The following is a 12500-nucleotide window of genomic DNA, read 5'->3' on the forward strand; positions in this document are numbered from 1 at the left end:
AAATCACACAAAAATTATCAATGGAAATCAAATTTATCAACCCATGGAGGTCTGGATTTGGAGTCACCCTCAAAATTAAAGTGGAAAACCACACTACAGGCTGATCCAACTTTGATATAAATGTCCTTAAAACAAGTCAAAATGAGGCTCAGTAGTGTGTGTGGCCTCCACGTGCCTGTATGACCTCCCTACAACGCCTGGGCATGCTCCTGATGAGGTGGCAGATGGTCTCCTGAGGGATCTCCTCCCAGACCTGGACTAAAGCATCCGCCAACTCCTGGACAGTCTGTGGTGCAACGTGGCATTGGTGGATGGAGCGAGACATGATGTCCCAGATGTGCTCAATTGGATTCAGGTCTGGGGAACGGGCGGGCCAGTCCATAGCATCAATGCCTTCCTCTTGCAGGAACTGCTGACACTCCAGCCACATGAGGCCTAGCATTGTCTTGCATTAGGAGGAACCCAGGGCCAACCGCACCAGCATATGGTCTCACAAGGGGTCTGAGGATCTCATCTCGGTACCTAATGGCAGTCAGGCTACCTCTGGCGAGCACATGGAGGGCTGTGCGGCCCCCCAAAGAAATGCCACCCCACACCATGACTGACCCACCGCCAAACCGGTCATGCAGCAGAACGTTCTCCACGGCGTCTCCAGACTTTGTCAGGTCTGTCACATCTGCTCAGTGTGAACCTGCTTTCATCTGTGAAGAGCACAGGGCGCCAGTGGCGAATTTGCCAATCTTGGTGTTCTCTGGCAAATGCCAAACGTCCTGCACGGTATTGGGCTGTAAGCACAACCCCCACCTGTGGACGTTGGGCCCTCATACCACCCTCATGGAGTCTGTTTCTGACCGTTTGAGTAGACACATGCACATTTGTGGCCTGCTGGAGGTCATTTTGCAGGGCTCTGGCAGTGCTCCTCCTGCTCTTCCTTGCACAAAGGCAGAGGTAGCGGTCCTGCTGCTGGGTTGTTGCCCTCCTACGGCCTCCTCCACGTCTCCTGATGTACTGGCCTGTCTCCTGGTAGCGCCTCCATGCTCTGGACACTACGCTGACAGACACAGCAAACCTTCTTGCCACAGCTCGCATTGATGTGCCATCCTGGATGAGCTGCACTACCTGAGCCACTTGTGTGGGTTGTAGACTCCGTCTCATGCTACCACTAGAGTGAAAGCACCGCCAGCATTCAAAAGTGACCAAAACATCAGCCAGGAAGCATAGGAACTGAGAAGTGGTCTGTGGTCACCACCTGCAGAACCACTTCTTTATTGGGGGTGTCTTGCTAATTGCCTATAATTTCCACCTGTTGTCTATTCCATTTGCACAACAGCAGGTGAAATTTATTGTCAATCAGTGTTGCTTCCTACGTGGACAGTTTGATTTCACAGAAGTGTGATTGACTTGGAGTTACATTGTGTTGTTTAAGTGTTCCCTTTATTTTTTTGAGCAGTGTATATTCAATCTCAGGTTACAAAAATTGGTCAAAATCTGCAATATTTCCGCTGAATGAGGAGTAATAGTAAGCCATTTCAAATACCTAGGTATTGACAACTCTCCAACCTTACAGATCACCACCACTACCAATGTTAGTGTTCATAAACAAATAGAGTCAGACCTGCAAAGATGGTCTCAATGCAAAAATTTAAACTCTTTTCAGACATGCATTTCCATCGTTAAGATGAACATACTTCCACGGATAAACTTTTACAGCTCTATGATTCCAGTTTCACCACCACTGGGATATTGGAAGAAACTGCATACGTTATCTCCAAATGTATATGGAACAAACTGTCCTGGAGGCCAAAACCTCCCCAATCTTAAATTATATTTTTGGGCCTTTATGCTAAGACCACAACGTGTGTGGTTGAACCTCAATATCCCAGTGGCCTGGTGCCCCCTGGAAGAGAATTTAGCAAAGCCGTACAGGCTCCAATATCTGGCATATTCCAACATCTCTATCAAAAAAGCCAAACTCACCTTTGACCCAATCATCAGGCAAACAATACAATATGGCGTTCAATGGGGAACCATTGGAAATACATCATTAGTCATCATCCCCATATGCCATTGTTTAATAATCACAGTCTTCTCTTGGGTAGCCAGACAATATATTTTACAGCTTGGCGTGAGAAGGGAAATCATACTCTCTCTGACATTGTGGAGAGTTGTAGCTTACGTGTGTTCCAAGACTTGAAAACGCAATACAATCTGCCTGGTTCTTCATTTTTATTTTATTTGCAGATTTGTTCTGCTCTACGTGCTTATGGAACCCTGAGGTTCAGATCTAGCATCTCATCCTATTCACAAAATAATGACAGCAAGGGTAAGTAAGGGCATAGTCTCCAAATTATATATATTCTTACTCAAACCAACATATCACCAATTACCAATCCATTCAAAATGGAACAAAGATATACACTATATATACAAATGGTATGTGGACACCCCTTCAAACTAGTGGATTCGGCTATTTCAGCCACATCCGTTGCTAAAAGGTGTATAAAATCGAGCACACAGCCATGCAATCTCCATAGACAAACATTGGCAGTAGAATGGCCTTACTGAAGAGCTCCGTGACTTTCACCATGGCACCTTCATAGGATGCCACCTTTCCAACTAGTCAGTTCATCAAATTTCTGCCCTGCTAGAGCTGCCCCGGTTAACTGTAAGTGCTGTTACTATGAAGTGGAAATGTCGAGGAGCAACAACGGCTCAGTAGCGAAGTGGTAGGCCACACAAGCTCACAGAACGTGACCGTCGAGTGCTGAAGCGCGTAGCATGTAAAAATCGTCTGTCCTCGGTTGCAACACTCACTACCGAGTTCCAAACTGCCTCTGGAAGCAAAGTCAGCACAAGAACTGTTCGTCGGGAGCTTCCTGAAATGGGTTTCCATGGCCGAGCAGCCGAGCAGCCGCACACAAGCCTAAGGTCACCATGTGCAATGCCAAGCGTCGGCTGGAGTGGTGTAAAACTTGCCGCCATTGGACTCTGGAGCAGTGGAAACGCGTTCTCTGGAGTGATGAATCACGCTTCACCATCTGGCAGTCCGACGGACGAATCTGGGTTTGGCGGATGCCAGGAGAACACTACCTGCCCCAATGCAGTGCCAACTGTAAAGTTTGGTGGAGGAGGAATGATGGTCTGGGGCTGTTTTTCATGGTTCGGGCTAGGCCCCTTAGTTCCAGTGAAGGGAAATCTTAACGCTACAGCATACAATGACATTCTAGACGATTCTGTGCTTCCAACTTTATGACAACAGTTTGGGGAAGGCCCTTTCCTGTTTCAGCATGACAATGCACCTGTGCAAAAAGTGAGGTCCATTCAGAAATGGTTTGTCGAGATCGGTGTGGAAGAACTTGACTGGAGTGCACAGAGCCCTGACCTCAACCCCATCGAACACCTTTGGGATGAATTGGAACACCAACTGCGAGCCAGGCCTAATCGCCCAACATCCGTGCCTAACCTCACTAATGCTCGTGGCTGAATGGAAGCAAGACCCCGCAGCAATGTTCCAACATCTAGTGGAAAGCCTTTCCAGAAGAGTGGAGGCTGTTATAGCAGCAAAGGGGGGTCCAACTCCATATTAATGACTATGATTTTGGAATGAGATGTTTGACGAGCACATACTTTTGGTAATGTAGTGTACCAGCAGTATATTTACTGGAGTAGTCTGGTCTAAGATGACATTGCAGAGTTGTCAATGAGGTGATTGATTTTGTATTGGGGCTTATCACGTGGTTTGGGCAGGCAGAGATAGTTGAAATAGAAGCCTCTGATAGAACCCAACCCAATCAACCACAAGGCTAAAGGAGTCTGCATGCTTCCCACCCAAAACAGTTCGGTAGAGTTCGTGCATAAATCGAAGTCTACACCCCTTCATCAGTGATTGGTCAATAGTAGGGACTCTTCAATAAAGTCTTTGTAGTCATTCAACGAGAGATGACTAGTTTTCCTGCAAATAATTTCATTGAAAAACACAGCACCAAACATCTTCGTTAGATGTAAAATTGCGCGGCTAAGACCTCCTCTGCAAAAATGTCAAAATTAATTATAGATTTATTGAGTTGTCTTAGATTAGATTAATTCTGACTATTGTGAGGAAGTTTATACTGGCTACGGCGTCTCAAGATGGACAAACAGTACTATTGCCGTTTTTTTTCTCGTTATGCAAGCGAATATATTTTATGGGAGTATGCGAGCACACTTGTTCGGTTCGGCTAGGCGCCAGCCGAACTGAAGCATGCTGACGCCTTAAGTCTGCTTCCACTGCAACATGGCTCCACCCCCTTAGCAGACTACAGAAGTCCATCCTGAACACACAGAGGAGTGACACAAGCCAAACCACTCTGGGAATTGTGTTGGTTGTGTGGTCAATGTTGGAATCCATTAAGTGATTTGGCAGTGGGATGTACACACACACACACACACACAGAAGTAGTGTGTAACAAACACAGTTCCCTGGGGTGTTGCTTGATTGGAATGGCTAGACCTTACCTCCAGTCCATCTTCTCCACCAGGTATGCACAGATCAGAAAGCCTGTCCAATTGAAGCCATTCGTGCAGTGGACACCTGTGGGAGAACAAAAAGAGACAGACACTGCATAAGTCAATAAAGCAACGTGCCCATCTGTCCCTACTACTACAATTGTGTGTGTGTGTGTGTGTGTACTCGCAATTGTGCTTCTACATCTGCATTGCTTGCTGTTTGGGGTTTTAGGCTGGGTTTCTGTATAGCACTTTGTGACATCTGCTGGTGTAAAAAAGGGCTTTATAAATACATTTGACTTGAGTCCAATAACCCTGTCACTTTCCAACCATCTCTCTCCTGCAAAATCAATAGTCCTATATGTGAAGAGAGGAGGTGGTGGCCTGGCTACGCATAACGCCCACTGAATCCACCTGAGAGAGCCCTTATGCCGGGTGTTCACTACACAACTTTCAGAATCCTAACCTCGCTGAGCCTCTCACATTAAAACAACATCTTTCCTGTAGTTTGTTGTCTTGCCAAGGTAGTGGTGCGCACACTAAACGATCTGGCACAGACAGGGGGGGTCACACACTAAACGATACTTCACTTGCTCATGAGGAATCTCGATACCACCACGCTGTCTCGCAAAAACAATGATGTGATTAGATTGTTAACGTAGCTAGAACGAGCTGTGGCTCAAAGCAGCCTCAAATGTTTTCAGTCAGACATTCACGCTTGCCATACAGAGTTGAAATATCTAGCCAACATTTTGAATTGAATAAAATTGCTTGTGAACTTCAGAGCTGTAACGATTTGACGCTTTGGTTAAAGGCAAGTACACAAACGCATAGTAGTAGTAGTCATGGCTCATGCACGAGTCTACACATTCTGGGTGATGCAAAACAACGTAGTCTCACTGGCTTCTTTGGTGAGCTCTCATTGGCTATTGCTGATCACTGTTCTCAACTTGTAGTTGCAGATCTCACACTACAAGAGTATTGCAGATATTGTGCCGATAAAATCAAACATGTTTGAAAATATCGGGACGTCTGGACCTGCTCAAAGATAGGATCGGTAGCACTCAGTCTCTGACACGCTAACGCCTCGATCACACCGACAGCGTCATTGCATTTTGGTACACCAGAAGTACATTCATTTTCAATGGAACGCTGCGTTTGCCGTTCAGCATTGCGTTGCAGAGGCAGTTGAGGTGCGTTCTGTGTGGTGTATACGTTGGATTTATCGAACGTATGCATCAAACTGTATGCGTAGACGGCTTGACAGAAATGGTAGCAGAAGGTTGAACTTCATTTGCACACATATCCAGATGATGCTGCGTACCATTTTGCGCAATGACGCAGTCGGTGTGATCGAGGCGTAACATTAAACGAGCGTCGTTGACAGATGCACGCCCAGAGTAGGCAACGACATGGGGATTTTGCCTCCCATCTCAAAAACATGTCTGGGACAGCTAAATCGGACCCCAAATTAGTGTAGTGTACACCTGGTTTAACGATCTGCTGGTGCTTCTCTAAGTGGGAGCCTCATGTTTAAAACCAGTTCATCAGCCAACTGGAGGTTAGCTACATACTCCAGGGCCTGTATTCTTAAAGCATCTCAGAGTAGGAGTGATTTAGGAACAGTTTTGCTTTTTAGATTATAATGAATGGACATGGAGAACCTGATCCTAGAGCAGCACTCCTACACCGAGTCACTTTATGAATACGGACGGCAGACGCAATCTAACGCTAGGGGACAGGAGAGGAAAGGGAACAGAGGGAATCGGTCCATGTTTGCTTTGATCTTCAAGGCAGGGAAGGATCATAGGGACAAACTAAATCTTCACTCCACTTTAAAATGTTCATGGCAGAGCCTTTATCAGCATTCATGTGTGGTTTGGGGGGGGAAATGGTTTGATTTTAGACGCCATGCTTCGTCAGTCTGTGAAGCATCTCCCTCGGCCATGATGCAGTTGGTCAGTTGGTCAGCCATTTCTATTCAACTTTAAAAGGGAATAATTAGAGAGTGGTATAAAATGGGAACTCACTGGTTTGACCAGCCACTAGGAGATCTCTGATGAAATCTCTGAAAATACGGTCATAGAAAGTCAATCTGGACTTATCCCAGTAATCAGGATAAGAATATTTTTCTCTCCTTCTCTGATAGTCTGAATAGTCAATGCATGGCAATCTCCATTGGGTACATGTTTCCACTGATTGACCTCAGCTTGACTGCTGTAACACCCTGTCCGTCAGACAGGACAAGATGTCTGTCTGGTAGCATAAATGGAGATGAAATCTCCAGTAATGATGATGGGGGGTCGTTAAAGGGTTACATTCACGAGCCCCCACTGTCTAATTTCAACAGCTGCATTAATACCAGAGAGACAACAGATAAAGATCAACGGGTGGCCAACAGGAGGACATCTTTATAACGACATTCATATATTCCAGCCTGAGAAATATTCATTTCCCGCTAGATGCTCAAGGACATACAAAAAAGCACAACAGGGGTGGTTGTGCATTTATCATTCATGACTGCAAGGTTTTGAAATTGGTTTATCTGCCTTCAAGCCTCTAAGCAGCAGGGGTCCAGTTGGTCCTTTCCAAACCGTGGGCTTGTGAGGTATACTCAGACAGGTCACACACTGAGCTACAACAAAGTGATTGCATACACAGATATGGTGAACTATACTAAACATGGCCCCTGCAAAAGCCGCTACACATTTCAGGTTTCCATCCAATTTGTTTATTAATATCCTGGCATATGATCAGTACCAATTTCAGTCAGATATGAATGTGTTTCACCACCTCTATGTGCAGAGCAGACCACCAACCAACACACTTGGTTATAATTCTACAAGAACGCCTGTGGGAAGATGCAATTACTTTGACTTAATATTTAGCAAACCCATTTTATAGTTTTTACAAACAAAATGCATCTTATCACAAATAGCTGATAGAATATTAGGAAGGGAGGGTGTCTGGTTGGTACTAAAAAGATTAGAACTGTTTGGTTGTTATATTCTGGCTCTCCCTAGTGGACAAACGTGTACATACTCGTACCTTGAAAATCAATTTTGCTGTTATGCTACTTGCCTAGGGTGTATTCATTACACTGATTCTGTTGCAAAACGTTTTGTAACAGAAATCGTTTACTCCAAACAGAAAAGGTTTTTCAACGAACACGAGGTCCCTCCCTGATTTGTTCCGTTTGCTATGTTTGCTTCTGTTTAGTTCTTAAACTGTAAACGTTTCCATTGCAAGACATAATGAATACACCCCTGGCTACACATCCACATGGCTCTGGCCAAACACCACGCCCACTGAGTTGTCAGGCAAATATGTTACAATACAACATCCTCTATACTTTGGGATAATGTAGCACCAAGTTCAAATGTGACTGTATTTTACCTCTTGACTGCTATCAAAACAAAACAAAAACAATGTATTCACAACATGTGTTTCTGTATGAACAACACGCCAGACACATGAACAAAGATAAGGAAATATACAGCTCCAGTAAAAAAAAAAAACTTGCACGCATTGCATTCCTTACCTATCAATTGCTCTGTGGCTAAACAAGGAAGGAACACCACATCAGATCAATCAACAAATTATATTATTTTCAACTAGTGGCATTTGAATGTGTAAACATGGAGAATTAATCTTGAGTTTTAAAAACAGGTCACTCATACGTACCCTTTGCACTGAAGCTTCACATATTTAACGCCCTATTTCTCGATCTGGTTGCGGTCATAGAAGCGGATAATGTTTGTTAGATCAATAAGCAAACCCATTTTAACGTAGAAAATACACAAAACATATGTTGACAGACTAGTGGTGAATTGAGCTCTGATTGATCTTTCCCAAAGAGAAACAAAAGACTAGTAAACACATTTTAACATCATGGAAGACATACCTTGACACTCTTTAAATACTGGGATAGCATGCTTGGATGAAACCTGTTCTCTTCTGCCACTTCGTCATCATACTTGGGGCCCAACAGTTTTCATTGGCAGGAATTTACCTGGTGAGACAGTGAAAAGGTAGAGTGGTCACAGACAGGTCACCACAAGACATGCAGACACCATGAAAACAGTACCACTCACTGTCCTATGTTTTCCATACGTTATGACATGGTTATTAGCTAATTTAGCTACATAAGATAACACGTATAAGGATCGCACTTGGAATATGTAAGCATGTTTCCTTTTCACTAACGTTAATCTAAACGGATGGCAAGTGACGTTTCATGTAATCTGGTTAGCTAATCCTAACTACAAAAACACACACCCTATTTAGCTGAGGTAGCTATAGAAACACTGAACATTAGTATTTGCTTTCGCTTTATTTTTAGTCAGTTAGTCTTGTTTAACACGTCATTTTAAAATGAAAACGTGTTCCTATATATTGCTACCATATTATTGCTGGTTTGTTTTGACACGTGATCTGTACTCGACCGCTTTAAGGCAGGATAACAGCATAGCTGACTAACAGTGAGTGTTTGCATAGGGATTTTGCCTCTAGTCTAAAGTGAATTGTGGTTATCGTCCACTGAATACATAGTTTATCAAACCAAAGGCCTCAAACGGGCTGAATCATTGAGTTTTGCAAAAAAATGTTAGACAGTGCGACACAACAGTGCTAGCCAGCGTTGTAGCTAGATACATTAACGTTAGCTAGCTAACAACACAACAATCTTTCGCCACTCACCTGCTACAGGTTGTCCTCTTCTAGGACTATTCCGCCATCGAGGGGGAGGATCAGTGTGTGACATTTTGTCCAAGAGTGGCAACTGTAATTTCACACACCGAGGATGTAACGTCAGCCACAGCAATTAGTCCGTCAGTTGAACATCGACGTGACGGTCCCTGGGATATCACCCTCCACCGCGGGCTCTCGTGCGCAAATGCCCTGCGGATTTTGGGCCTTGAAAATTAGGATGATTGTGTTAGATGTGGGGCCTAACCCAGGCCTTGCGGTCTGATCCAGAAATTGAGAAAATCAATCAAAATGTAGGTTTTTACTTACGATTGTTCAATGTCCAAATATCGAGGTCCATGAATGAATTACAATCATTCTCCACATTTCTCCCAGTGTGCACCGCACTATTTTGCCATTAATTGCAGTCACTTAAAATAACCACTAGCTGGTAGACTAACCCTAAAATTCCTCGTTAATTTAAGAGAAGACCTGTGATCAAATGCATTGTGTTCTTGCTGGATCTGCTGCTTACTGGTGTGGTAGCATATTTTTTAAATCATCAAATTGAACAACCGCAACCAAATATGACACAAACAGCTACTGTCAAATGTTGCTACATTAGTTCGATTTTGCTTTTAAGCACACTTAAAACAAAACAGTTAGGTGGTAGTATTTTAATAAAAATCGAATCAAAACCCGATTTTATTTGTCACGTGCTTCATAAACAACAGGTGTAGACTAACAGTGAAATGCTTACTTATGGGCCCTTGCCAACAATGCAGAGAGAAACATTTAGAAATAATAACACAAGGAATAAATGCACAGTGAATAACGATAACTTGGCTATCTATATACATGGGGTACCAGTACCGAGACAATGTGCAGGGGTACAAGGTAATTGAGGTAGATATGTACATATAGGTAGGGATAAAGTGACTAGGCAACAGGATAGATAATAAACAGTAGCAGCAGCGTATGTGATGAGTCAAAAGAGTTAGTGCAAAAAGGGTCAATGCAGATAGTTAAATAGTTAACCAAATAGCTAACTATTTAGCAGTCTTATGGCTTGGGGGTAGAAGCTGTTCAGGGTCCTGTTGGTTCCAGCCTTGGTCCATCGGTACCACTTGCCGTGCGGTAGCAGGGAGAACAGTCTATGACTTGGGTGGCTGGAGTCTTTGCAACTGTTAGGGCCTTCCTCTGACACCGCCTGGTATAGAGTTCCTGGATGGCAGGGAGCTCGGACCCAGTGATGTACTCGGCCGTACGCTCTACCCTCTGTTGTGCCTTGTGGTTGGATTCCAAGCAGTTGCCATACCAAGTGGTGATGCAAGCAGTCAAGATGCTCTCAATGGTGCAGCTGTAGAACTTTTTAAGGATCTGAGGGCCCATGTCGAATCTTTTCAGCCTCCTGATGGGGAAGAGGTGTTGTCGTGCCTTCAAGACTGTGTTGGTGTGTGTGGATCATGTTAATTCCTTAGTGATGTGGATGGACACAGAGGAACTTGAAGCTCTTGACTCGGTCCACCTCAGCCCCACCGATGTGGATGGGGGCGTGCCCAGCCCTCCGTTTCCTGTAGTCCACGATCAGCTCCTTTGTCTTGCTGAAGTTAAGGGAGAGGTTGTTGTCACTGACCTCCTCCCTGATCAGACAGGTTACTCATCACATTTTGCTTGCAGACACCTGAGACAAGACAGTAATGTGGAGAGATGCTCTGTCTGTCATAACATCTTGTTTCTAAGAGACAACAGATATGTTTTATAGGTTGAAATGTGTCTCTTAATTGCCTGCCCACCTGATTGCTCGTTCTTTTCACCCTTTGGCTGCAATAATGTCAATCCGCTGCTTTCCAACAATGTTCCCTGTTTTAGGTAGGTTCTTTACATGCCTCCTCCTACATGCAGCTCTCTATTGCTGTGTTTACACAGGCAGCACAATTCTGATATTTTTCTCATTTTTCTGCGCTAAATAAAAAACAATGAAAATAAAAACAAAAATATTTACAACATAAACATTAGAGGATAAAAAACTAAAGAATAACAATAAAAACAGAAAGACTAAAAGAGCATCCTAAGGAAAAGAAAAGCGCAAAAGGTGTTTTAAGATCTCTTTTAAATATGTCCACATGCAGCAGCTACTCTTCCTGGGGTCCACATAAAACATAAAATACAGAACAGAGTACAGAACAGTTGCAGACAAGAACAACATAAGATAATATGACATTCAATTAAAAATAAAACAAGAATGATATATATCAAGACACCAAAAATACTATTTACACACTATATTAATATATACAGTGGGGAGAACAAGTATTTGATACACTGCCGATTTTGCAGGTTTTCCTACTTACATAGCATGTAGAGGTCTGTAAGTTTTATCATAGGTACACTTCAACTGTGAGAGACGGAATCTAAAACAAAAATCCAGAAAATCACATTGTATGATTTTTAAGTAATTAATTTGCATTTTATTGCATGACAGAAGTATTTGATACATCAGAAAAGCAGAACTTAATATTTGGTACAGAAACCTTTGTTTGCAATTACAGAGATAATACGTTTCCTGTAGGTCTTGACCAGGTTTGCACACACTGCAGCAGGGATTTTGGCCCACTCCTCCATACAGACCTTCTCCAGATCCTTCAGGTTTTGGGGCTGTCGCTGGGCAATACGGACTTTCAGCTCCCTCCAAAGATTTTCTATTGGGTTCAGGTCTGGAGACTGGCTAGGCCACTCCAGGACCTTGAGATGCTTCTTACGGAGCCACTCCTTAGTTGCCCTGGCTGTGTGTTTTCGGGTCGTTGTCATGCTGGAAGACCCAGCCATGACCCATCTTCAATGCTCTTACTGAGGGAAGGAGGTTGTTGGCCAAGATCTCGCGATACATGGCCCCTTCCATCCTCCCCTCAATACGGTGCAGTCGTCCTGTCCCCTTTGCAGAAAAGCATCCCCACATAATGATTTTTCCACCTCCATGCTTCACGGTTGGGATGGTGTTCTTGGGGTTGTACTCATCCTTCTTCTTCCTCCAAACACGGCGAGTGGAGTTTAGACCAAAAAGCTCTATTTTTGTCTCATCAGACGGGCCTGGACATGCGCTGGCTTGAGCAGGGGGACCTTGCGTGCGCTGCAGGATTTTAATCCATGACGGCGTAGTGTGTTACTAATGGTTTTCTTTGAGACTGTGGTCCCATCTCTCTTCAGGTCATTGACCAGGTCCTGCCGTGTAGTTCTGGGCTGATCCCTCACCTTCCTCATGATCATTGATGCCCCACGAGGTGAGATCTTGCATGGAGCCCCAGACCGAGGGTGATTGACCGTCATCT

At 44.0% G+C, this 12500-nt stretch overlaps 1 pseudogene; it reads right to left on the reverse strand.

Annotated features, from left to right (window-relative positions):
* LOC121552286 overlaps positions 1 to 9672 on the reverse strand; it is a 154086-nt pseudogene extending 144414 nt beyond the window's left edge.
* Positions 9673 to 12500: the final 2828 nt, after the last annotated feature.

This window comes from Coregonus clupeaformis, chromosome 36 (genome assembly GCF_020615455.1).
Source record: "Coregonus clupeaformis isolate EN_2021a chromosome 36, ASM2061545v1, whole genome shotgun sequence".
Lineage (NCBI taxonomy): Eukaryota > Metazoa > Chordata > Actinopteri > Salmoniformes > Salmonidae > Coregonus > Coregonus clupeaformis.